Here is a 23,264-nt window from a genome sequence, read left to right on the forward strand (position 1 = left end):
ATGAACTTGGAAGTAGATTTTCTCCCAGAGCCTCCAGTTGGGAGCTTCAACCCCACCTGACCCCTTGATGGTAGCTCAGTGAGACCCTGAGCAGAGAACTCAATGTTATACCAAATTTCTGACCTGCAAAAACTCTGAGATAATAATGCACGTGTGTTGTTTTAAGTCACCAAATGTATGGCGATTTGTCATGCAGTAATAGAAAACCAATATAGCAGCTGAAAGTAATGAAACTTTATTGTCTCTCACAGTTTCTGTGGGTTAGGGATTTGAGAGTGACTCAGTTGGGTGGTATTGGCTTGGAGTCTTTAATGAGGTTGCAGTCAACATGTTGCCCAGGGCTGCTATTATCTATCTGACGGGTTGACTGGAGTTGGGGGACCTGCTTCCACACAGACTCAATCACACAGCTGCTGTTTGGACGCCTCAGTTCCTCACTTTGATAGACTCTCCACAGGACTGCTTGAGTGTCCTCACAACATGGCAGCTGGCTTCCCTCAGAGCAAGTATCTAAAACTTGGCAGTTTTTGACATAAAAGACATGTGGCAGGGCAGAAGCCACATGTCTTTTATGACCTAGCCTTGGGAGTCACATTATTATTATCATTGTCATCTACCTCGATATGCTTCTTTCTAGCCAGTGACCTTGGGACAATTCCTTCACCTCTTTGAGTTTGTATTTCCCCATCTGTGAAATAGGGAAACATTATCTCCAAGAAGGAGCAGAATAGGGCTGAAATGAAATAAAAATAGCAGCCGGGTGCAGTGGCTCACGCCTGTAATCCCAGCACTTTGGGAGGCCAAGGCAGATGGATCACTTGAGGTCAGGAGTTCGAGACCAGCCTGGCTAACATGGCAAAACCCCTTCTCTACTAAAAATACAAAAATTAGCTGGGCATGGTGGCAGGGGCCTGTAATCCCAGCTACTCGGGAGGCTGAGGCAGGAGAATCGCTTGAACCTGGGAGGCGGAGGTTGCTGTGAGCTGAGATTGCATCATTGCACTCCAGCCTGGGCAACAGAGTGAGACTCTGCCTCAAGTAAGTAAGTAAATAAAAGTTAAAATAGCCCCCTTGAAGGACCCACCTGCGTCTGTCCCCCACTTTAATACCTAAGTTTGAATCACCCCTGGCTCTTAGGCCCATGCATGAGGAGCCCAGAGCAGAGGCTCAGGGAGGGTTTGTGGGCCTGATTCAACTCTGACCTCTGAGCTGGGAAGGACACTGTCCTTCCCAGGGCTGGTCCTGCCACTCAGGGCTCCCTCCTGTCACCTGCTTCCTCCTCAGAAAGGCCTTTGTCCACTTGACTGTTCCTTGGTCCTGCTCCAGGCCTCCAGGGCTCTCCCAGTACTATGTTGCCATCAGACAACACGTGAGGCTTTGCAGAGATGCCAACAGGAAGGGCCCTCTGGCATCCGGCCCAGCATCAGGCCTTACCTGGGAGATCCAGGAGCAGAGACCTTAAAGGGGCCAAGGCGGGTGCTGTGCAGAGTCCTGGCTCTGCAGCTCAAGGCTGTACAGCTCAAGGCTGGCTCCACATCAGAGTCCCACCATGGCTCCTTCTGCCGTGCAAATGGGAGCCAGTTCCCTTCTGGAGCTCTTGCATCGCAGCTGAAAAATGGGAATAACACTGGCATTTATGGTATAGGGGCATATATATTGTTCATTTATTCAACAAACATTTACTGAACACTTATTATACGACAGGCATTCTTCCTGGCTCCGGGCTCTTGGAAGTGAACAAAACAGACCAAATCCTCTGCCCTTGAAGAACGTATGGTTTAGCAGGGAGAGAGGCAAACTCTAGCCAACAAACCTGTTAAACAGTAAGTGGGCTGGGCGCGGAGGCTCACCCCTGTCATCCCAGCACTTGGGAGGTGGAGGTGGGAGGTTTGCTTGAGCCCAGGAGTTTGAGACCAACCTGGGTAACACAGCAAGGTTCTGTTTGTACAAAAAATTATAAAAAAAATTAGCTGGGTGTGGTGGTGTGCGCCTGTGGTCCCATCTACTCTGGAGGCTGAGGTGGGAGGACTGCTTGAGTTGGAGAGGCTGAGGCTGCAGTGAGCCAAGATCATGCCACTGCACTCCAGCCTGGGTGACGGAGCAAGACCCTGTCTCAAAAACAAAACAAACAAAAGCAAAAACTAACAAACAAAAAACCAGTATGTCAGAGGGAAGTAAAGTAAAGCAGGCAGTGGCGGGTGGGGTGTGGCTAGGAGGTGCCAGGTGTGGGTTGGTATTTTATTATGATGGCTAGGGAAGGCTTCTCCAAGAAGCTGGGAGCTGGAAGGGATGAGCAAGCTGCCCATCTGGACATAGAGCCTTTCAGGCAGGTGGAAGAGCAGGTGCCAAGGGCCTGAGGTAGGACTGTTCCCAGTGTGTTCAAAGAAAGGTCAGTGTGGCTGCTGCAGCATGCGTGAGGGGTGAGAAGTCAGAGGTGAGGATGGAGAGGTGAGGAGTAGAATCAGATCATGCAGAGACCATGGATCCTGGAAAGGAGCGAGGCTTTGATGCAGAGTGAGACGGGAGTGTCCTGAGCACAGAAGATTTTAAATGAGATGGTGTATGCAAGACCATCTGCAGTGTGCCTGGTGCGGAGCAGGTACTCCCTAATTGCTGGCTGTTGCTATTACTGTTGTCGCTGTTGTTATTATTAAGAGACTAAGAAGCACATTGGAAACCATGAAAACCCACAGAGATGCAAATTTTAATTGCCAGAGAGAGATTTTTGAACATTTTCAATGTGCTGTCATGAAGTATTAACCATGCGAATGTAGGTTTGACTACTTCGTTTTGTGGAAGAACCACCTATGGCTAAGAGAGGTTAGGAGACTTACCTGGAGTTGCACAGTGATAAAGGGTGGAGTCCAATTCACCAGAACCCAGGTCTGTCTCCTGAATCCAGGATCGTGACTGCTGGTTTGGCTGTGGGGGCTGAGAAGCCTTGGTGCAGTGGGCAGAGGGGAGGTCCCTGTATATGAATGGCAGAAGCTTGGGGCTGCACTTGGGACCCTCCAACATCATTGGGAGAAAAGCCTGGAGCTCTCAAGCTCTGACCTGGCACAGTGAAGCAGACAAGGCTCACAAAGACCAAAATAACCAGAGGCATCATTAAGGATGTCTTTGGGGTAAAGTAAAAGGAATCCTGATGTAAACCGGCTTAAAGAATCTGGAAATGGGCCAAGCACATGTGGCTCACACCTGCAATCCCAGCACTTTGGGAGGCTTAGGCAGGAGGATCATTGAGGCCAGGAGATCAAGACCAGCCTAGGCAACATAGTGAGACCCTGTCTCTATTTTAAAAAATATTTTTTAAAAAAGGATCTGGAAATGGGCCAGGTGTGGTGGCTCACATCTGTAATCCTAGTGCTTTGGGAGGCCAGAGTGGGAGGATTACTTGAGGACAGATCGATGCTATAGTGAGCTATGATCACACCACTGCACTCCAGCCTGGGTGACAGAACAAGACCCCATCTCTTAAAAAAAAAAAAAAGGAGAATCTGGACATGTAATATCTTGTTCAATAGGGGAAAAAAAAGAATCTGGACATGTAATATCTTGTTCAATAGGAAATCCAAGTTCATTTTCCTTCCATCTTTCAGCTGATACCTCACTGTTGGTTTTATCTGAGGCCAGTCCTAAGATGGCCAGTAAAGTTTCAGGCATCACATCAGAAAGAACAGAAAACATGTCTCCCTGGGGCTTCCCTTAGGAGCAAGGAAAGCTTTCTTCATGTCTCATTGGCCAGAATTGAGTTACCTGCCCGTTGTTGAAAGTCAGTGACCAGGAACTGGAAGTTAATTTTTTTTTTTTTTGAGACAGGGTCTCACTCTTTGTCCCAGGCTGGAGTACAGTGGGGTGATCACAGTTCACTGCAGCCTCGACCTCTCAGACTCAAGCAATCCTCTCACCTCAGCCTCCCAGATAGCTGGGATATAGGCAAGCACCACCACACCTGGTTAATTTTTTATTTTTTATAGAGACAGGGTCTCACCATGATGTCCAGGCTGGTCTCAAACTCCTGGGCTCAAGACGTCCTCCCATCTCAGCCTCCCAAAGTGTTGGGACTACCGGTGTGAGCCACCTTGACTGGCCTGGAACTTAATTGACAAGGGATTAGTGTTGGGGAGTTCATCAGAGTGATTAAAAAACCAGCCCTGCCAGGCGCAGTGGCTCACGCCTGTAATCTCAACCCTTTGGGAGGCTATGGTGAGCATATCATTTGAAGACAGGAGTTCAAGACCAGCCTGGCCAACATGGTGAAACCCTGCCTCTACTAAAAATACAAAAATTAGCCAGGCGTGATGGCAGGCACCCATAGTCCCAGCTACTTGGGAGGCTGAGGCAGGAGAACAGATTGAACCTGGGAGGTGGAGGCTGCAGTAAGCTTATGACAATGCACTCCAGCCTGGTTGACAGAGCAAGACTGTCTCAAAAAAAAAAAAAAGAAAAGAAAAACCATCCCTCAATCTTCATCCCTCCCTGTGTCCCTGCCCTTGGCAGTGTGACTTTGCTACTTCTCCTATCAAGAAGTTGAGTCTAGATCCCCATCCCTAGAATTGGGCTCCTTTGGCCAATAGGATGAAATGAAAGGATGAAGTGACGAAGTGATGTGCTAGATCTCGGCCTAGGCCTCAAGACACCTGTGGCTTCCACTTGCTCGCTCTGGACTCTGCCAACACCAGGAGAACAAGCCCGACCTCTCAGACTCAAGCAATCCTCCCATCTCAGCCTCCCAGATAGCTGGGATACAGGCAAGTGCCACCACAGCCTGTTGGATGATGAAGGTTACATGGAGCAAGAGGAACCTTTCTCAAGCCCTGTACTCTGTGCCCCAGGACCTTAGCATGTGCTGACCGTGCCCTCCGGACTGCTCTGGCTCACCTCCCGTGACTTAGGGACACTGTTCTCTTTGGAGACTCAGCTCAGGCAACCCTCTCCCAAGAGGCTTTGCAGAACCATCCCCAGCCCCAGCCTGGGTCGAGGGCCTCCAGGGTTTCCTGTTGCCCAGTTTGTGTCACTCTGCTTTGTGACTATTTTTCAGTCCAGCTGCCTCATTCACAGATATGGAAACTGAGGCCCAGAGAGGGGAAGTGACTTGCCCAAAGTCACCCAGCTGAAGGCCGTGTTGGCCACTCCCTGAGCACGTTTTGTTCTTTCCTTTCCTCAGCATCTCAACCCATGAAAGCCTGGATGTGGCGATCCCATGGCGGGAGAGGGGGCCTGTGCCCCCACCATGTGCCAAGTCTCGAGTCAGGATGAGGAGACTCCTGGAGGGTCCCCTGGGAGCCTCCACTGGCACCACCCCCCTCCCCACATCCCCGCAAGGTGGGCACGAGCAGCATTCCCTCTTCAGATAAGGACGTGAGGCTCAGAGGGAGGAGGCGGGCCTGGTCACGTGGCCATGGAGGGATGGGGGGATCTGATCCCAGACCTTTCTACAGCCTGCATTTGGCTTTCTCCATGCTTTCGGGCAAAGCCAGGGCCAGCCACCATGGAGAGGAGCAGACAGAAACCCAGGGCGGGCAACGGGGAGGTCTCAGGCTGGATGGCGGGGAACCACCGAGGCAGAAAGACGCAGAGCAAAAAGTGAAAGCAACCAGAGGCCTAGAATAGCTGTGGGTGACAGAGCCAGGGGACTACAGACGCTGCCAGAAAGAGAAACCAGGCGGCCCACGGAGGGGCGGGGCACCCACTCCTCAGAGAAGCGGCCCCGGGGGCTGAGGAGGCCCATGGCCAGGTCCCTGATAACCCGGGCAGCCCCCGCTTGGCTTGGCAGCCTGGGTGGATGCCCAAACTGTGGGAATGGAATTGGGGTGAAGGGCTGGCTTGGGGCAGAGAGGGGTCCACTTCTAACTTTAGGCCAACCTCTGCACCACTTGGATCAATCACCATGAGCTTATAAGATCTGGGACCTGCAAAACTCATCAAACAGTGCAGCCGGTGAAGCGGGGGCCATGCCGTGAAGACAAACCTGTTGGTTAACATCTCCTAGTGGCTGTTGATGTATGTCTCCGGTGGTGGTTCCCTGCTGTGGTTACGCTGCAGGCTCCAGAGCCAGGTGGCTGGGGTTCAATCTGGGCTTGGCCTCTTGCTGGCTGTGTGACCTTGGGCAAGTCACTTCACTTCTCTGGGCCTCTGTGACTAATATCACTGACTTCACGGGGGTGTCCTGAGGATTAGCTGAATGAGTATAAGTGAAGCACATGGAACAGTTCAGAGAAAGTGCCTGCTAAACAGCTTTTATTATCCACTGTCTGCCTACACTGTATAGACACACACACACACACACACACACACACACGGGGAAAGTCCCTCCAGGATGTGCACAGGGACTCTTTTTTTGTTCACTTCTGTGTCTTCAGGGCCTAGAACAGCGACTGGCACACAGCAGGTGCTCAATAAATGTTTGTGGAATGGAAGGAGTAGGGGAAAGAGGCGGGGAGGGAAGGAAGGGGTGGGAGGGAACAGAAAGTCGGCGACTTCCTGGTGTGGGGCATTGATTCTGTTGCTCTCTATTTGATTCTCTTATCACATTGCCATGCACCACTTTGGTTAATTGAAAAAAACTTGTCTTCAAGGAGAGCCAGCGACAGAGCGGGGAGCTGGCTTGCAAGCTGTGATGGTCTTTCAGCTCAGACTGGCCCCGAGCCACCCCCACCATGGCCTGCTGAGAGCCCCAGAGACCCCCCTCTCCAGAGCCACGGCTGGCGGTGGCAGCTGTGCGGCCTGCGGGCAGCTAGAGAGGCGACAGGAAGCTCAGCAGGACAGGCTGTTCCCAACCTACCAAGAACCTCGAGGCGAGAGGACAGGCTGTTCAGGGCTGAGATCTGCATGCTCCCGGCCCCTCCTGCCCAGGGGAAGTGTCACCAGCGTCCAGTGCGGGGACCTCTGCCCTGGCCTGGAGATCTTGTTGCTCTTCTGATCTCTATGAGGAACTCAGCCCGCTTGCTTTCCAGGAACTGCCTCCTGCAACCGGCGGGCAGAAGGTTTGCAGGGGAGGCCGGGGGCCCAGCCCTGTCTGCCTCGCACCCTGCGCTGGGCTGCTTTGGACATGCCACTCACCTCTCTGGGCCTCAGCTTCCCCACCTGCAAAACAGAAAATAGTGCACCACATGCAGGCATACTGTGAAGATTCAGAGCAAAGTTCAACTTTTTTTGTTTTACCATTAATTACTTTATTTATTTATTTTTTTGAGATGGAGTCTCACCTGTCACCCAGGCTGGAGTGCAGTGGCGCAATCTCGGCTCACTGCAACCTCCGCCTCCAGAGTTCAAACCATTCTCCTGCCTCAGCCTCCCGAGTAGCTGAAATTACAGGTGCATGCCACCACAACTGGCTAATTTTTGTATTTTTAGTAGAGATGGGGTTTCACCATGTTGGCCAGGCTGGTCTCGAACTCCTGACCTCAGGTGATCTGCCTGCTTCGGCCTCCCAAAGTGCTGGGATTACAGGCATGAGCCATTGCACCCAGCCCCATTAATTACTTTAAAACAAATGGTGGCATCTAGGTGCAGTGGCTCATGCCTGTAATCCTAGAATTTTGCAAGGCTAAGGCGGGAGAATTGCTTCAGGTCAGGAGTTTGAGACCAGCTTAGTCAACATGGTGAAACCCCATCTGTACTAAAAATACAAAAATTAGCTGGGTGTGGTGGCACACACCTGTAATTCCAGCTACTCGAGAGGCTGAGGCATGAAAATAGCTTGAACCTGGGAGGCAGAGGTTTCAGTGAGCCGAGATCATGCCACTACACTTCAGTCTGGGTGACAGAGCAAGACTCTGTTTCCAAAAAAGAAAGAAAGAAAAAAAAAGGTGGTAAAATACACATCACATAAAAATCACCAATTGAAAGTACAGTTAGTTAGGTAGCATTTAGTACATTCAGTGTTATATAACCATCAGTCTAGTTCCAGAATGTTTCCACCACCCTAAAATATAACCCCAAATTCATAGCAGTCACCCCCCTTCCCCTTGTCCCAGCCCCTGGTAAACCCTAACCCACTTTCTCTCTTTTTTTTTTTTTGAAATGGAGTCTCTCTTTGTTGCCTAGGCTGGAGTGCAGTGGCGCTGTCTCAGCTCACTGCAAGCTCCACCTCCTGGGTTCACGCCATTCTCCTGCCTCAGCCTCCAGAGTAGCTACAGGTGCCCGTCACAACGCCCGGCTAATTTTTTTATTTTTTAGTAGAGACAGGGTTTCACCATGTTAGCCAGGATGGTCTCGATCTCCTGACTTTGTGATCCACCCGCCTCGGCCTCCCAAAGTGCTGGGATTACAGGCGTGAGCCACTGTGCCTGGCCAACCCTAATCTACTTTCCTCCTCTGTGGATTTGCCTATTCTGGACATTTCATATAAATGGAATCATACAGTAAGTGGCCTTTTGTGTCTGGCTTCTTTCACTCAACATAATATTTTCAAGTTTATCCACTTTCTGTAGCATGAATCAGTCTTGTATTACCATGATTCCTACAATCTATTGATTACTTAAAAAAAAAAAAAAGGATTTCAAAAAGGGTACAGTGGCTCATGCATGTAATCCCAGCACTTTGGGAGGCCAAGGCAGGAGGGTCACTGGAGTCTAGGAGTTTGAGACCAGCCTGGGTAAGATAGCAAGACCCTGTCTCTACTAAAAATACGAAAATTAACCAGGTATGGTGGTGCATGCCTGTAGTCCCAGCTACCAGGGAGGCTGAGGTTGGAGGATCGTTTGAGCACGGGGGTTTGAGGCTGCAGTGGGCTATGATGGTGCCACTGCATTCCAGTCTGGGTGACAGAGGGAGACTCTGTGTCATAAAAAAGTGTTTATCAAGGGGAAACACAATCACTTACATGCACGCATCCGAGTGTCCAGCTTGATGAGTTCTGACATAGTTGTATGCCCACAGAGCCACCACCCAGACTGAGGTCCAGGGAGTTTCTAGCATGGTCCCTCAGACCCTCCCCACCTCCTGGCCAGAGGCAGCCCCTGCTCTGATCTTTGTTACTACTGATGAGTTTAGCCTGTTGCTTCAGATGAGTGAAAGCGGACAGTGGGGATGTTTTCTAGCTGACCTCATTCCCTCAACGCCATGTCTGTGAGTTTCATTCACATCGCATATGGCAGGAGTTTGTTCTTTTGCATTGCTGAGTGGTATTCCACTGCATGGCTGTTTCAGACTTAATTTTTTTTGCATTTTACTTTTTTATTGAGAAGGAGTCTCACTCTGTCACCCAGGCTGGAGTGCAGTGGTGCAATCTCAGCTCACTGCAGCCTCCACCTCCCGGGTTCGAGTGATTCTCATGCCTCAGCCTCCTGAATAGCTGGGAATACAGGCGTCCGCCACCACACCTGGCTAATTTTTGTATTTTCAGTAGAGACAGGGTTTCCCCCTGTTGGCCAGGCTGGTCTCGAACTCCTGGCCTCAAGTGATCCACCCGTCTCAGCCTCCCAAAGTGCTGGGATTACAGGCATGAGCCACTGTGCCCGGCTCCTCTTTCACACTTTATTTCTCCATGACTCTGTTGGTGGACACTGGATTTGTCTCCCCTTGGGGGCTATCCTGAGCCATGCTGCATGTGCAGGCCTGTGGTGGGCAGGTGCCTCGTTTCTCCAGGTTTTTGCCCAGGACTGGGATTGCTGGGTATAGGGTATGTGTATGGTCAGCTTTTGTGGACACCGTCCGTTTTTCAGATGGGTTGAATGACTTCCATTCCCCATAGTGGCACCTTAGAGTCACTGGGCTTCCCCATCCTGAACGACACTCCGTATGGCCAGCCCTGCTGATTTTCATTCTCCTCTTGAGGGCCACTGTCACTTCTTTAGATGAAATAAATATAATGATGAGAGAAAATAGCAACATAAATAGCAAGAGTTGATACCAATAGGTGGCTAATGCCTTCCACCACCCCAAGCCCTGGGCCAAGCACTCACAACATCACAACCATCCTAGGAAGTCCAGTGATTACCCCCATTTTACTGATGTGGAAACCAAGGCACAGGCAGGGCACGGTGGCTCACGTCTATCATCCCAGCACTTTGTCAGTCTGAGGTGGGAGGATCACCTGAGCCCAGGAGTTCGAGACCAGCCTGGGCAACATAATGAGACTCCGTCTCTACTAAAAATAATTTTTAAAATTAGCCGGTGTGCACCCTTAGTCCCAGCTACTCGGGAGGCTGAGGCAAAAGGATGGCTTGAGCCCAGGAGGTCGAGGCTGCAGTGAGTTATGATTGTGCCACTGCACTCCAGCCTGGGCAACAGAATGAGATCCTGTCTCCCAACAAAACAAAACAAAACAAAACAAAACAAAACAAAACAAAACAAAACAAAACACCGAACAGAAACTGAAGCACAGAAGAAGAGGTCACATGGGCTGCCAAGGTCACACACCCAGAAGAAGGAGCTTAGTTTCAAGTTGAAGAACCTCAGCCCACCTGGCCCCCAGCCCCGACTCTGCCCTGACACAGGGCCCAGCAGGCTGTGGTTTGGGGATTTCTCAGAAGGACCTTCTAGAGCTCTATATGAGAAGCATAGATGGAGAACCCGAGTCTCACCCTGCAGCCCCTCTCACACTCACCACACACCCACACTCACTCAAGCATAGACACTCACACAAATGTATTCGCACACATGCTATGCCCAAACACATCACACCCTCGCAAACACGCCATACATCTCATACACCACACACTCTTATACAATATACATATGCCATGCATTCTCACACACACGCTTACACACTTCCACACTCACACAAATACCCCACACGCATATATTCACGTTATCACACACCTACCATGAACATACACCACACATTCCCTTACACTGAGCCTTTAGAAAGCACAAACTAGTCTGGAACACTTCTATACAAAAGGCAGTGGCAGGCTGGGTGCAGTGGCTCACACCTGTAATCCCATCACTTTGGGAGGTTGAGTTAGGAGGATCACTTGAGGTCAGGAGTTCAAGACCAGCCTGGCCAACATGGTGAAACCCCAACTCTACTAAAAATACAAAAATTAGCCAGGCGTGGTGGTACACCCCTGTTATCCCAGCTATTCAGGAGGCTGAGGCAGGAGAATCGCTTGAACCTCAGAGGCGGAGGTTGCAGTGAGCTGAGATCATGCCACTGCACTCCAGCCAGGGAGACAGAGTGAGACCCCGTCTCAAAAAAAAGAAAAAAAAAAAGGCAGTGACAGGCAAGGGGACATTACTTCAAAGCTAATTCCCCCATTCCTGCTCCCTCCTGTACTACAATCTAAGAAGGGTCCTATGGAAAATATCCCCCAGTGGGCAGCAGTGGTGACTTCTGGAGGGCTGGGGATGTTCCACCAACAGCCCCACCAAGTCTGCAGTGCTTGTTACCCCATGTCAGCCTGGGTACTGGCAGCCTTCTCTGGATTATCTCTCTTGACTGTCATCATGATGGGTCCATGAGATAGGCATGTTATCCCCATTTTGCAGAGGAGGAAGTTGAGGCCCAGAGCAGGAAGTCACTCGGCCTAAGTCTCTTGCTCAATGTTGCATTTATAGAGAGAGGCTGCATTTGCCTCTTTGCTTTCATATCTGTCCTCTTGCTCAATTCTGTATGGTGAGAACCAACATATCCCAGGCCTCCTTGCCCATTGGCTCCCTACTGAATTAAACAAATGGGAAGCCTGGCAGGAGGCTGGAGGGTGAGAGGAAGGGATAAAGCATGGTATTTCTCCCTCTCTCTGCTTCAAGTGGCATCTTTGCAGCAGCAGGGACTTCTTTGTGGCTCCAGTGTCCCTGGCAAAGTCTAGCCTTTGGAACGGTTCGGTTGCCATTCCTGCATTTCAGATGGCCCCAGCTCCCGGGCTCTGGTAATACGGGGTCCTCCGGTTTTCCCTCTTGCACTCTGGGTGGTACTGGCTTCCTGCTGATGCTTATCTCTGGTAGTCTCATCATTCATGTATCCATTTCCCTCTGTTTAAAATACCTGATGTGGTTTCTGTTTTCCTGAGTGGATCCTAATGGACATGCAGCAAGGCAGGGATTTGAACTCAGATCCTGTGACTCCTGAGACTCAAGTGTAATCATTCTGTGACACTGTCTCTTAGTTGAGCCTTCCCTTGAAATTGTCTCCAGCTCCAGAGATTGCCCCATGTACACGTGTCTCTCACCTCCCTTTTGTCTAATAGAGCTGAGTTGCAATACCACTTATTACCAGTAGGGAGAAACCCATTCGGTGGCAAGTGCTCTGGCAGAATTTCATGTTTAGAAAGCTTTCCTCCTAACTTCTTCCTCAGTTGGATCAGAAAGCAAAAATATATTTAAATTTAAAAGAAAGGTCTCCTCCTACTAAAGGAAGTAATAGCTTCATTTGTTTGTTAGCCAGCAGGGTAGTTAACTGTAAGACCATCTGGCCAGTTGAGATCCTCAATGAACAGAATTCTCAGCAACAGTGGAGAGTTTACACATTCCTCCCTGCCTACACAACATGGGCAGGAAGAATGGATGCACAATTTTCCAGCGGCTTTTTGCCAAAAATATCTCCCAGAGGACTCAGGCATGGAACTTCTGATCTAATTCAGTGCATTCTTTGGGTCTAGAAATTTCTTATGGCTGAACTTGAAAGTTCCACACAATGAGTTGTTTCTCTCTTTCAGCAAGCAACCCATGTAGGAGGGTGGGTCTGGAGCCAGAAAGACCCAAGTTAGCATCCAGGTCTTTCAGTCACCTGCTGTGATGCCTTGGGTGAGTTGCTGAAGCTCTCTGAGCTCTGCTCTTCTTCTCTGTAAAATGGGGCTGATAATACTTGCCCTGCGAGATTCTTGGGAGAATTAAATGAGCCAAAGTGTATAAGTGCTTGCTACACATTAAAAAAAATGCTCATATCCTTTATTCTAGTTTTTTATGGTTTATTTCTGTTCCATGAAGAGTAAGGCCTCACCTGGGGAGGGGGTCACTCAAAATGTCTGGAGACTACTTCACTCACATGTCTGGTGTCTTTGTTGGCATGACTTGAAGGTTGGGTGTCACCATCACTGGGGACAGTGGCTGATGTGCTGACATGTGGCGTCTTCAAGTGTCTTGGTCTTCCTTCCAGCATTGCAGCCTCAAGGAGTCAGACTTCTTAAGTTGCAGGTAAGGGCTTCAAGAACAAGTCTTCCAGCAAACAAGATGGAACTGTATGGCCTTTTATGACCAAGTCTCAGACATCCCACAGTATCACTTCTGTAATACTCTCCTGGTTGAATTCATCAAAAGCCCACTCAGTTTCAAGAGGAGGAGATATAGACTCCACTTCTTTTTTTTTTTTCTTTCTTTCTTTCTCTTTCTTTCTTTCTCTCTCTCTCTCTCTTCTTTCTTTTTTTCTTTTCTTTTCTTTTCCTTTTTTTTTTTTTTAGACAGGGTCTGGCTCACCCAGGCTGGAGTGTAGTGACATGATCTTAGCTCACTGCAACTTTTGCCTCCTGGGTTTAAGCAATCCTCCCACCTCAGCCTCCCGAGTAGCTAGGACTACAGGTACGTGCCACCACAACTGGCTAATTTTTATATTTTTGGTAGAGATGGGGCTTCACCATGTGGCCCAGGCTAGTCTCAAACTCCTAAGCTCAAGAAATCCACCTGCCTCGACCTCCCAAAGTGTTGGGATTACAGGCATAAGCCATGGTGCCTGGCCTAGATCCCACTTCTTAATCCAAGATGTGGCAAAGATTTCACAGCTGTGTTTTCAAAGCACCACCCCTTTCGACTAAGCCAGTCCACCCCTGAGTATCACCCCACCAGATATGGGAAATAATGCCTCTGCAAATCAGATGGTCACTGCAGCCCTGATGGTAACGGCAAATGATTAGGAACAACCCAAAGTCCATCAATAGTGGGCTGGGTAAATACATCATGATGTTCCCACACAGTGGAATACTATGCAGTTAAAAAAATAGGCTGGGTGCAGTGGCTCATGCCTGGAATCCCAATATTTTTTGGGAGGCTGAGACAGGAGGAGCACTTGGGCTCAGGAGTTTGAGACCAGCCTGGGCAATGTAGTGGGGTGTCATCTCTACAAAACATTTTTTAAAAATAATTAACCAGGCATGGTGGTATGCACCTGTAGTCCCAGCTACTTGGGAGGCTGAGGTGGTAGGATTGCTTGAGTCTGGGAGGTTGAGGCTGCAGTGAGTTGTGATCGTGCCACCGTACTCCAGCCTGGGTGACACAGTGAGACCCTAGCTCATATAAATAAACAAACAAACAAGGTTATTCTGTGTATATTGATATAGAACCATTCTGAATACTGTTGTGCAGTGAAAAAAACCAAGGCGCAGGACACTGTGTGTACTAGGCAGCCTCCAGATGACCCACAATGATTCCCACCTCCTGGGACCTAACGTGGTCCTCTTCCACATTAACTAAGGCTGACCTGTGTAATTAGGAGGATACAGTGGAAACATGTCTTCCAAGACTAGGTCATAAATAATACTGCAGCTTCCACTCTGTCCCATCTTGGACCACTTTTCCTGACAGAAGCCAGCTGCCATGTTGTGAGGACACTCAAGCAGCTCTATCGAGACATCTTTGTGGTGAGGAGCTGAGACCTCCTGCCAAAAGCCACATAATGAGCCATCCAGAAAGTAGAGCCTCCAGCTCCAGTTAAGCCTTCAGATGACAGCAGCCCTGGCCAACTGCTTGACCACAGCCTCACATGACACTGAGCCAGAATCACCTAGCTGAGTTGCTCCCAAATTCCTGCCCCTCAGAAACTGTGAGATAAAAAAGGTTTATTCATATTTCAAGCTGCCAAATTTTGGGCTAACTTGCTATGCAGCAATAGCAATAGATAATGAATACAGTATGTACATGGATTCGTCCATTCTCACATTGCTATAAAGAAATACCAGAGACTGAGTAATTCATAAAGAAAAGAGGTTTAGTTGGCTCACAGTTCTGCAGGCTGTACAGGGAGCATGGCGCTGGCCTCTGCTCAGCTTCTGGAGAGGCCTCAGGAAACTTCCAGTCATGGCAGAAGGCAAAGAGGGGGCAGGCATGTCACATGGCGGGAGCAGGAGCAAGAGAGAGATGGGAGAGGTGCTATACACTTGTAAATGACCAGATCTCATGAGAACTCACTCACTGTCACAGGGATAGTACCAAGAGGGATGGTGCTAAACCATTCATGAGAAATCCACTCCCATGATAAAATCACCTCCCACCAGGCCCCACCTCCAACATCAGGGGTTACAATTCAACATGAGATTTGGGTGGGGACATAGATCCAAATCATATCAGTATAGTAGTCTAACATTCGAGTAAATGCATTAAGTATTTCTGGAAGGAGGCTGGGCCTGGTAGCTCATGCCTGTAATCCCAGCACTTTGGGAGGCCGAGGTGGGCAGATCGCCTGAGGTCAGGAGATTGGAACCAGCTTGTCCAACATGGGGAAACTCCATCTATATTGAAAATACAAAATTAGCTGGGCATGGTGGCAGGCGTCTGTAATCCCAGCTACTTGGGAGGCTGAGGCAAGAGAATCATGTGAGCTCCAGAGGTAGAGGTTGCAGTGAGCCAAGAGCACACCACTACACTCCAGCCTGAGCGACAAGAGCAAAATTCCATCTCAAAAAAAAAAAAAAAAAAAAAAGGCTTGGCGCAGGGGCTCATGCCTGTAATCCCAGGACTTTGGGAGGCCAAGGTGGGCAGATCACGAGGTCAGGAGTTCAAGACCATTCTGGACAACATGGTGAAACCCCATCTCTACTAAAAATACACAAATTAGCTGGGCGTGTTGGCGTGCACCTGTAGTCCCAGCTATTCAGGAGGCTGAGGCAGGAGAATTGCCTGAACCCGGGAGGCGGAGGTTGCAGTGAGCCGAGATCGTGCCACTGCACTCCAGCCTGGCAATAGAGTGAGACTCCATCTCAAAAATAAAAAGTATTTCTGGAAGGAATTGAAGAAACTGGTATCAGAAAGGGAACTAGGGTGGCTAGGGGATGAGAGGGGCCAGCAGGGAAAGAGATCCTCTTATCTCTTTTGCATTTTGAACCATCATTTTTAAAAATGAACTAAATGTTAAATCGGTAAATAAAAACAAATGCTGTTTTTTTGTGTGTAGTTTTTTTTTTTTTTTTTTTTTTTGAGAAGGAGTCTCGCCCTGTCGCCCAGGCTGGAGTGCAGTGGCGTGATCTCGGCTCACTGCAAGCTCCACCTCCCGGGTTCAAGTGATTCTCCTGCTTCAGTCTCCTGCGTAGCTGGGACTACAGGCACCCACCACCACACCCAGCTAATGTTTTTGTATTTTTAGTAGAGACGGGGTTTCATCGTGTTAGCCAGAATGATCTCGATCTCCTGACCTCATGATCCGCCCACCTCGGCCTCCCAAAGTGCTGGGATTACAGCTGTGAGCCACTGCGTCCGGCCCAAAGTGCCGTTTTTAGGCAGCCCCTAGTAAGTAGCAGCTGTGATTATTCACGTCACAAACATTTCTCAAGCTGCCAGAAGCTTCCTGTGTGTATATGTTGGATAGATCTGCAACTTTCATGGGTTTATGAAGAATAAGGTAGGCCCGGGTCTGAGAGGTACATAGAAGCCCCATCAAGTACTAGCTGTGCACTGGGGGTGGGCCACTTAACCTCTCTGAGCTTCCATTTCCTACCTGAAAAACAGGGATCATGAGTACAGTCATATGGGCCACGTGTTCAGCTATGGGCCAGGCATGAGGTAAACACTTAATAGATTTGACTGTTATTATTATTATTTTCTTTTTTTTTTAATGGATCAATGATAATAACTCAATCCTCTATTTGACAAAGAAGAAGGAGAAGGAAGAGGAAGAAAAAGAAAGTGGGATAAAGGATCAGAAAGGGAGGAAAATAGAAAAAATTAGAGTATGACTCCAGGGTAGACCTGTTTTGTTGTCACTTGGTTGGTTGGTTGGTTTGTCAGTTGTATTTTTCATATGTTTCACCATGTTGGCCAGGCTGGTCTCGAACTCCTAGCCTCAAGTGATCAACCCGCCTTGGCCTCCCAGAGTACTGGGACTACAGGCGTGAGCCACCACGTCCAGCCCCCACATTGCTTCTGGCCTCTGTGGTAGACCTCCCAGACGGGGCGGCCGGGCAGAGGCGCTCCCCACATCCCAGATGGGGCAGCCATGCAGAGGTGCTCCTCACTTCTCAGACGGGGCAGCCGGGCAGAGACGCTCCTCACTTCCTAGACGGGGTGGTGGCCGGGCAGAGGCGCTCCTCACTTCCCGGATGGGGCGGCCAGGCGCGCTCTCCTCACTTCCCAGACGGGGCAGCCGGGCAGAGGTGCTCCTCACTTCCCAGACGGGGCAGCCGCGCAGAGGCGCACCTCACATCCCAGAAGGGGTGGCCGGGCAGAGGCGCTCCTCACTTCCCAGACGATGGGCGGCCGGGCAGAGGCGCTCCTCAATTCTCAGACGGGGCAGCCGGGCAGAGGCGCTCCTCACTTCCCAGGCGGGACGGCCGGGCAGAGGCGCTCCTCACATCCCAGAAGGGGCGGCCGGGCAGAGGCGCTCCTCACTTCCCAGACGGGGCGGCCGCCCAGAGGCGCTCCTCACTTTCCAGACGGGGCGGCCGCGCAGAGGTGCTCCTCACTTCCCAGACGGGGCGGCCGCGCAGAGGCGCTCCTCACTTCTTCCCAGACGGGGCGGCCGGGCAGAGGCGCTCCTCACTTCCCAGACGGGGCAGCCGGGCAGAGGCGCTCCTCACTTCTTCCCAGACGGGGCGGCCGGGCAGAGGCGCTCCTCACTTCTTCCCAAACGGGGTGGCCGGGCAGAGGCACTCCTCACTTCCCAGATGGGGTGGCGGCCGGGCAGAGTCGCTCCTCACATCCCAGACGATGGGCGGCCGGGCAGAGACGTTCCTCACTTCCTAGATGGGGTGGCGGCCGGGCAGAGGTGCTCCTCACCTCCCAGACGGGGCGGCCGGGCAGAGGAGCTCCTCACAACCCAGACGATGGGTGGCCAGGCAGAGACGCTCCCCACCTCCCAGACGGGGCGGCGGCCGGGCAGAGGCTGCAATCCCAGCACCCTGGGAGGCCAAGGCAGGCGGCTGGGAGGCGGAGGCTGCAGCGAGCCAAGACCACGCCACCGCACTCCAGCCCGGGCAACACCGAGCACCGAGTGAGCGAGACTCCGTCTGCAGTCCCAGCACCTCGGGAGGCCCAGGCGGGCAGATCACTGGAGGTCAGGAGCTAGAGACCATCCTGGCCGACATGGCGAAACCGCGCCTCCAGTCAAAGGAGAAAAACCAGGGAGGGGTGGTGGCGCGCGCCGGCAATCCCAGGCAGCCCGCAGGCCGGGGCAGGAGAATCACGGGAGCCGGACGCAGGGAGTCTGCAGCGAGCCGAGTATACTCCAGCCTGGGCCACAGAGGGAAGAAAAAGAAAAAGAAGAAAAAGAAAAAGAAGAAGAAAAAGAAAAAGAAAAGGAAAAGGAAAAGGAAAAGGAAAAAGAAAGCAGGCAGGCAGGCTGTTATTATTGTAGTTTTTTTTTTTTTTTTTTGAGATAGGGTCTCCCTCATCTGGAGTAGAGTGGCACAATCATAGCTCACTGCTGCCTCAAACTCCTGGGCTCAAGCAATCCCCTCCTGCTTCACCCTCTCAAGTAGCTGGAAGCACTCCACCATGCTTGGCTAATTTTTAACTTTTTTGTAGAGCCAGAGTCCCGCTATGTTGCCCAGGCTGGTCTCGAACTCCTGGCCTCAAGTGATCCTCCTGCCTTGACCTCCCAAAGTGCTGGGATTACAGGTGTGAGCCACTGCACCAGCCAGATTTGGTTGTTTTTATTAATAAGGGCCAAAGATCCTGTCTTGGGCAAGGAGAAGGGAGGAACACCCTGAGCCCGTTGTCGCCGCCTGAGGAGGTGGGCTGGAGTAGATGGCCCACGGGGGAGCAAAGCTTCCCAGGATAGAAGGTGGGCAAGGGGTTATGAAGTGGAGCAGCTTCCCAGGGCAGAAGCTGGGCAAGGGGTTATCAGGCACCAAAGAGAGAAAGGGAGACTCCACCTGTGCACCCAGCACCCCTACCCCTCATCTCTCCCCATGCAAGATGGTGGGAGGGCAGCCCTGACTGCAGGGAAATCCATGCCTGCGCCCCTTCCCCTACCACTTGGCCTGATGGGCAAGTGCAGAGCAGGAGGCAGCTCACACTCCAGAAGGAAGAGGCGCACTCTCTCCCAGGGCCCCGGGTGTGTGCTGGGTGCCACACAGCTCTGCGTTCCAGCCCTCCCTGAAGGACCCACGCTAGGACAGGGCAGGATAGGGACCCACCAACCATGAGGCAGCCCCTGGTGGAGTGGGAGGGTCAACGGGTACAGGAGGAGCTGGGGGTCCCTGAGGTTGGGAGCTGCCCTGGGTGCTTGGCTCTCTCCTCCTGCTGTGCCAGAAAGGGTGCTTGGGTGACAGGCACCCACATGCCTCCAGATTACAGGGTGCCAGAGCATGGCAGCAGGGTGGGCCTGGGGAATTCCCACATGGCTAACCTGGGCATCAGCCTGGTAAGGCAGAAGGGGTGTCAGGAAGCCAGGCTGTGGCTCCATGTCACTGCATGACCTCGGCAAGTTGCTTCTCCTCCTGTGCCTGGCTCTCCCGAGCTGTCGAGTGAGGCGTGGCCTCTGGGCCCCGAGGGGTTTGCAGGTTGCCTGGGAGCAAGACAGAGATGAAAGGACAGGTTGGCAAGCCTGCCTGACTCTGAGGATGACTGGAGATGGTGGTCCTTTGGGGCAAGTCCCTGCGGAGGCACCTCCTGGCCTGGCCAGGGATGTGGGGGGTCCTCTGCCCATGACTCACCCTTTCTGGGACTGACATTGTCCCCTGGGAGGCGCTTGCCAGGAAGGGCCTGATCTGGCCCTTTCTGCCCTGTGCAGATGTCTCAGCCTTAGCTGTGTCCAGCCCAGGCCAGGAAAATGCTGGCCGGCTCTGCCCCATGGCAGGGAGGGCGACGGCGCTGAGATGTTGGGGGCCTTTCTTCTGGACAGTGAACAGCATATGTGCTCAGCTTGGTCACTGCCCTGATGATTTTTGGCAACACGAAACCAACATAACCACTTGTCCTCAAGGACACTGCACCCTGAAGCCCTCCTTCGATCTGAGTCAGGGATCCCTGTCTGATGCCTCCCGTCTCGGGACTGGCCACCCTTGCACAAGCCAAAACCTTGTGCAAACGCTCTTTGCTTCTCCTTCTCTCAGCCCCCAAATCTGAAGTCACCGTTCTTAGTGAGGGTTCCCTAGAAGCTGACTCTAGACAGGGGTTTGGTGACCATGACATGGTGCTGGGTCACCCCTTAGGAGTCCTGATCAGGGGCAAGGGAACTGGAATTTTATGCCCACCACATGTGATTGGTTAAGGGAGCTCCCCCTTCTGCCCTCTGGGCAGTGCATGAATTCCTGGGAGCTTCTGCCTCTCCAGGGGTTGCAGGCAAAGCTGGTTCCAGCAGCGAAAGATGGTGCCTGACTAGAAAATGTAGGTAGCTGCTGCTGGCAGAGAAAGTTCCCTGGGAGGACGGGTAAAGGGCTGGGGGCTGGGAGAGGAATCTGGGAGGAGCTCTGGCAGTGCCTGCAACAGCAGCCGAATGCTCTCCATTTGACCTCTATTTCTGGAAAACATTTGCTTCTCTCCCTTCCCACAGCCGCCCTTATCTGTCACCAGGATACCCAGGAGCTTCCTAACTAAACTCCCGGCAGCTCCATTAACTACTACCTACCCAGCAGCAGTGGGACTTTCTAATGCCTATCTGAGCCAATTTTCTCGATCGAGCCGATTTTCTAAATGCCAATCTAGCCACTCTAACCGCCTGCCCTCCGGTGGGCTCCCCCAGCCCTTAGAGGTCTCAGACTCAGCCATCCCCAGGCACAGGGAGGTGCCATGAATGAATGAACCCAGGGTGGCCACTGCAAGCCCACAGCCCTCCCCAGATACTTGTCTGATGGAGACAGCAGTTGAGAAATGCGCCTCACCTCTGAGAAGATGACATCATAAGTGTGATGGTGGATTGGTGTGGTGCAGCGGTAGGGGAGTGGAGGGTACAGGTCCCGTCCAAAGGAGGCAGCCTCTGCTTGGCTCCAGCAGATGGTTCTTGCAGGGCTGAGGGACAGCACGTGTGAAGGTCCTGGGGCAGGAGCGGGGCACAACCACGGGAGATGCAAAGGAAGGCCAGTGGGGCTGGAACACTGGGGAGGGGCTGGGAGGTGGGGGTAAAGGAGGGGTGAGGGGCCTGGACCCTGCGATGACAGCAAGCCAGGTAGGCTGGGGGGGCACAGTAGTGTGATTCACGCCAGAGATCAGGAGATCACCTCTGGTGTGGGCAGAGTTGGGATCATTGAGGAGGGGCCAGGAGACCAGGTGGGAGGTTTCTGCCATGGATGGTCCAGGCGATGAGGAGGTGCGAACCCGGGCTGTGGCCTCAGGGAGGAGGGGATGAACAGGCTCAGGATGTGGTGAGGAGGCCTTGCTGAAGGGCCAAGTGTGGGGCCGGGAACGGCTGTGGCTGCCTCTTAGTGGACTCGAAGGCTGGAGGCGGAGAGAGGGAGCCATCTACTCCAGAGTGCATCTCACTGCTGTTCCAGGAGCCCTCAGGGCACCTGGGCAAAAACTGTCCTGGAGGGTCCTAGAGCCCCTTGGGGAGGGTAGGAAGGGCACTCGGGCTCCCACCCTGTCTGTAAGATTAGATCAGCCCCACATAAGTTCTGGGGTGCAGGGGGAGGGAGAATAAAGAGGAAAAGGACCCAGGAAGCACTACATGATCCAAGAAGGGGTTGGGCACAGTGGCTCCCGCCAGTAATCCTAACACTTTGAGAGGCTGTGGTGGGAGGATCACTTGAAGCCAGGAGTTCAAGAACAGCCTGGGCAACACAGTGAGACCCCTATCTCTACAAAAAGTTAAAAAAAATTGTTTTAAATAGAAAAGCTCCAAGAAGGGGTGGAATCCCTAAAACATCTCCCACGCTGCACACCCAGGTACTGGTGCTGGGTTTCCTCACTCAGGTGGTGTGAGGGGGGCTGGAGTCCACCATTGTAGGCTGAGGACTCAGAAGCTTGGAGAGGGAAAGGCCCTGCCCAAGGCCACCCAGCTAGAGGGAGAGGGTATCATCCCCAGTGCAGCCATGACGCTCCCATCTCTGCTTTCTCTTGAAGCCATTCAGAGGCCGCCTGCCCCCACCACCAGCCCCCGGCCCTCCTGTCTTCAGCAGGCCCTGGCCAGAGTCGGGACCTGCCTGAGACTTTCCCTGTCCTGGCCTTGCAGGGTTTGGTTCTGATTCTGAAAGCAAAATGGCCTCCTCTGTTGCTAAACTGTCTTCCCGGAGGATGGCAGGTTCCCAGAGGGGCTGTTGTGGGCAGTAGGGGAGGAAGGAATACGCAGGGGGTGTACCAAGGAGCTGCTTACCATCTTCCAGGCTCTCTGCTGAAGGCCGTGCGTGTTCCCCACTTTTTTTTTTTTTGAAACGGAGTCTCCCTCTGTCACCCAGGCTGGAGTGCAGTGGCGCGATCTCTGCTCACTGCAAACTCCGCCTCCTGGGTTCAAGCGATACTCTGCCTCAGCCTCCTGAGTAATTGGGATTATAGGTGCCCACCACTACACCCGGCTAAGTTTTGTATTTTTAGTAGAGATGGGGTTTCACCATATTGGCCAGGCTGGTCTTGAACTCCTGACCTCAAGTGGTCTACCCACCTCAGCCTCCCAAAGTGCTGGGATTACAGGCATGAGCCACTGCACCCGGCTTGTGTTCCCCATTTACGGAGGAGGAAATGAAACACAGTGAGGTGAGGAAGCAGACACAGACAGAGCCCACTGGAGCCCTGGGCCCCTCACTCAGCTTTTAAATTGTGTGATTTGGAGGAAGAAGAAAATCAAGTACCTTATGCAACTCTGTGTCCCAAGTTTTCATCCCTAAAATGACCCCACAGGATGGCTTCAGGATATTCTTCTGCGCCCAGGGGATGAGGCTCAGGGGACTCGGGGATGAGGCCGGTGCTGTTTGGGGTGCAGGAGTGAGCCCCTGAAGCAGCATCCATCCACTGCTTCCTGTGGCCAAGCTCCTTGCCCAGGGAACTCCTGGGCTGGCAGGAGGTGGCCGGGTGCCCTGTGTCTCCTCTCCCCATTTTCCCAGTCCTGTTGACTTTTCCTCCAGACCCTAGCTGTCCCATCTGAGTCCTTCTTTCTGTCTAGACAGAGGTGGCCCTGGCTGTGCCTCTCCTTTGGAACCCACGGCCCGAGCGGCATGCTTGGAGTGGTATGGAGTTGACAGACCTGCTTTCTATTCCTTTTTTTTTTTTTTTTGCGATGAGTCTTGCTCTGTTGCCCAGGCTGGAAT

General features: G+C 52.0%; 1 long non-coding RNA gene across 1 annotated transcript; it reads right to left on the reverse strand.

Annotated features, from left to right (window-relative positions):
* Positions 1–738: 738 nt before the first annotated feature.
* Positions 739–22,456, reverse strand: LOC116462565 (uncharacterized). Its single transcript, XR_009211799.1, has 9 exons — positions 22,337–22,456; positions 21,246–21,462; positions 20,910–21,061; positions 19,436–19,594; positions 14,877–14,943; positions 7,063–7,086; positions 6,785–6,966; positions 5,972–6,180; positions 739–2,968 (listed from the first exon to the last, which is right to left on the reverse strand). It is a non-coding gene; the product is annotated as an uncharacterized LOC116462565 (long non-coding RNA).
* Positions 22,457–23,264: the final 808 nt, after the last annotated feature.

The sequence above is a fragment of the Hylobates moloch genome, unplaced genomic scaffold (assembly GCF_009828535.3).
Source record: "Hylobates moloch isolate HMO894 unplaced genomic scaffold, HMol_V3 SCAFFOLD_23, whole genome shotgun sequence".
Classification (NCBI taxonomy): domain Eukaryota; kingdom Metazoa; phylum Chordata; class Mammalia; order Primates; family Hylobatidae; genus Hylobates; species Hylobates moloch.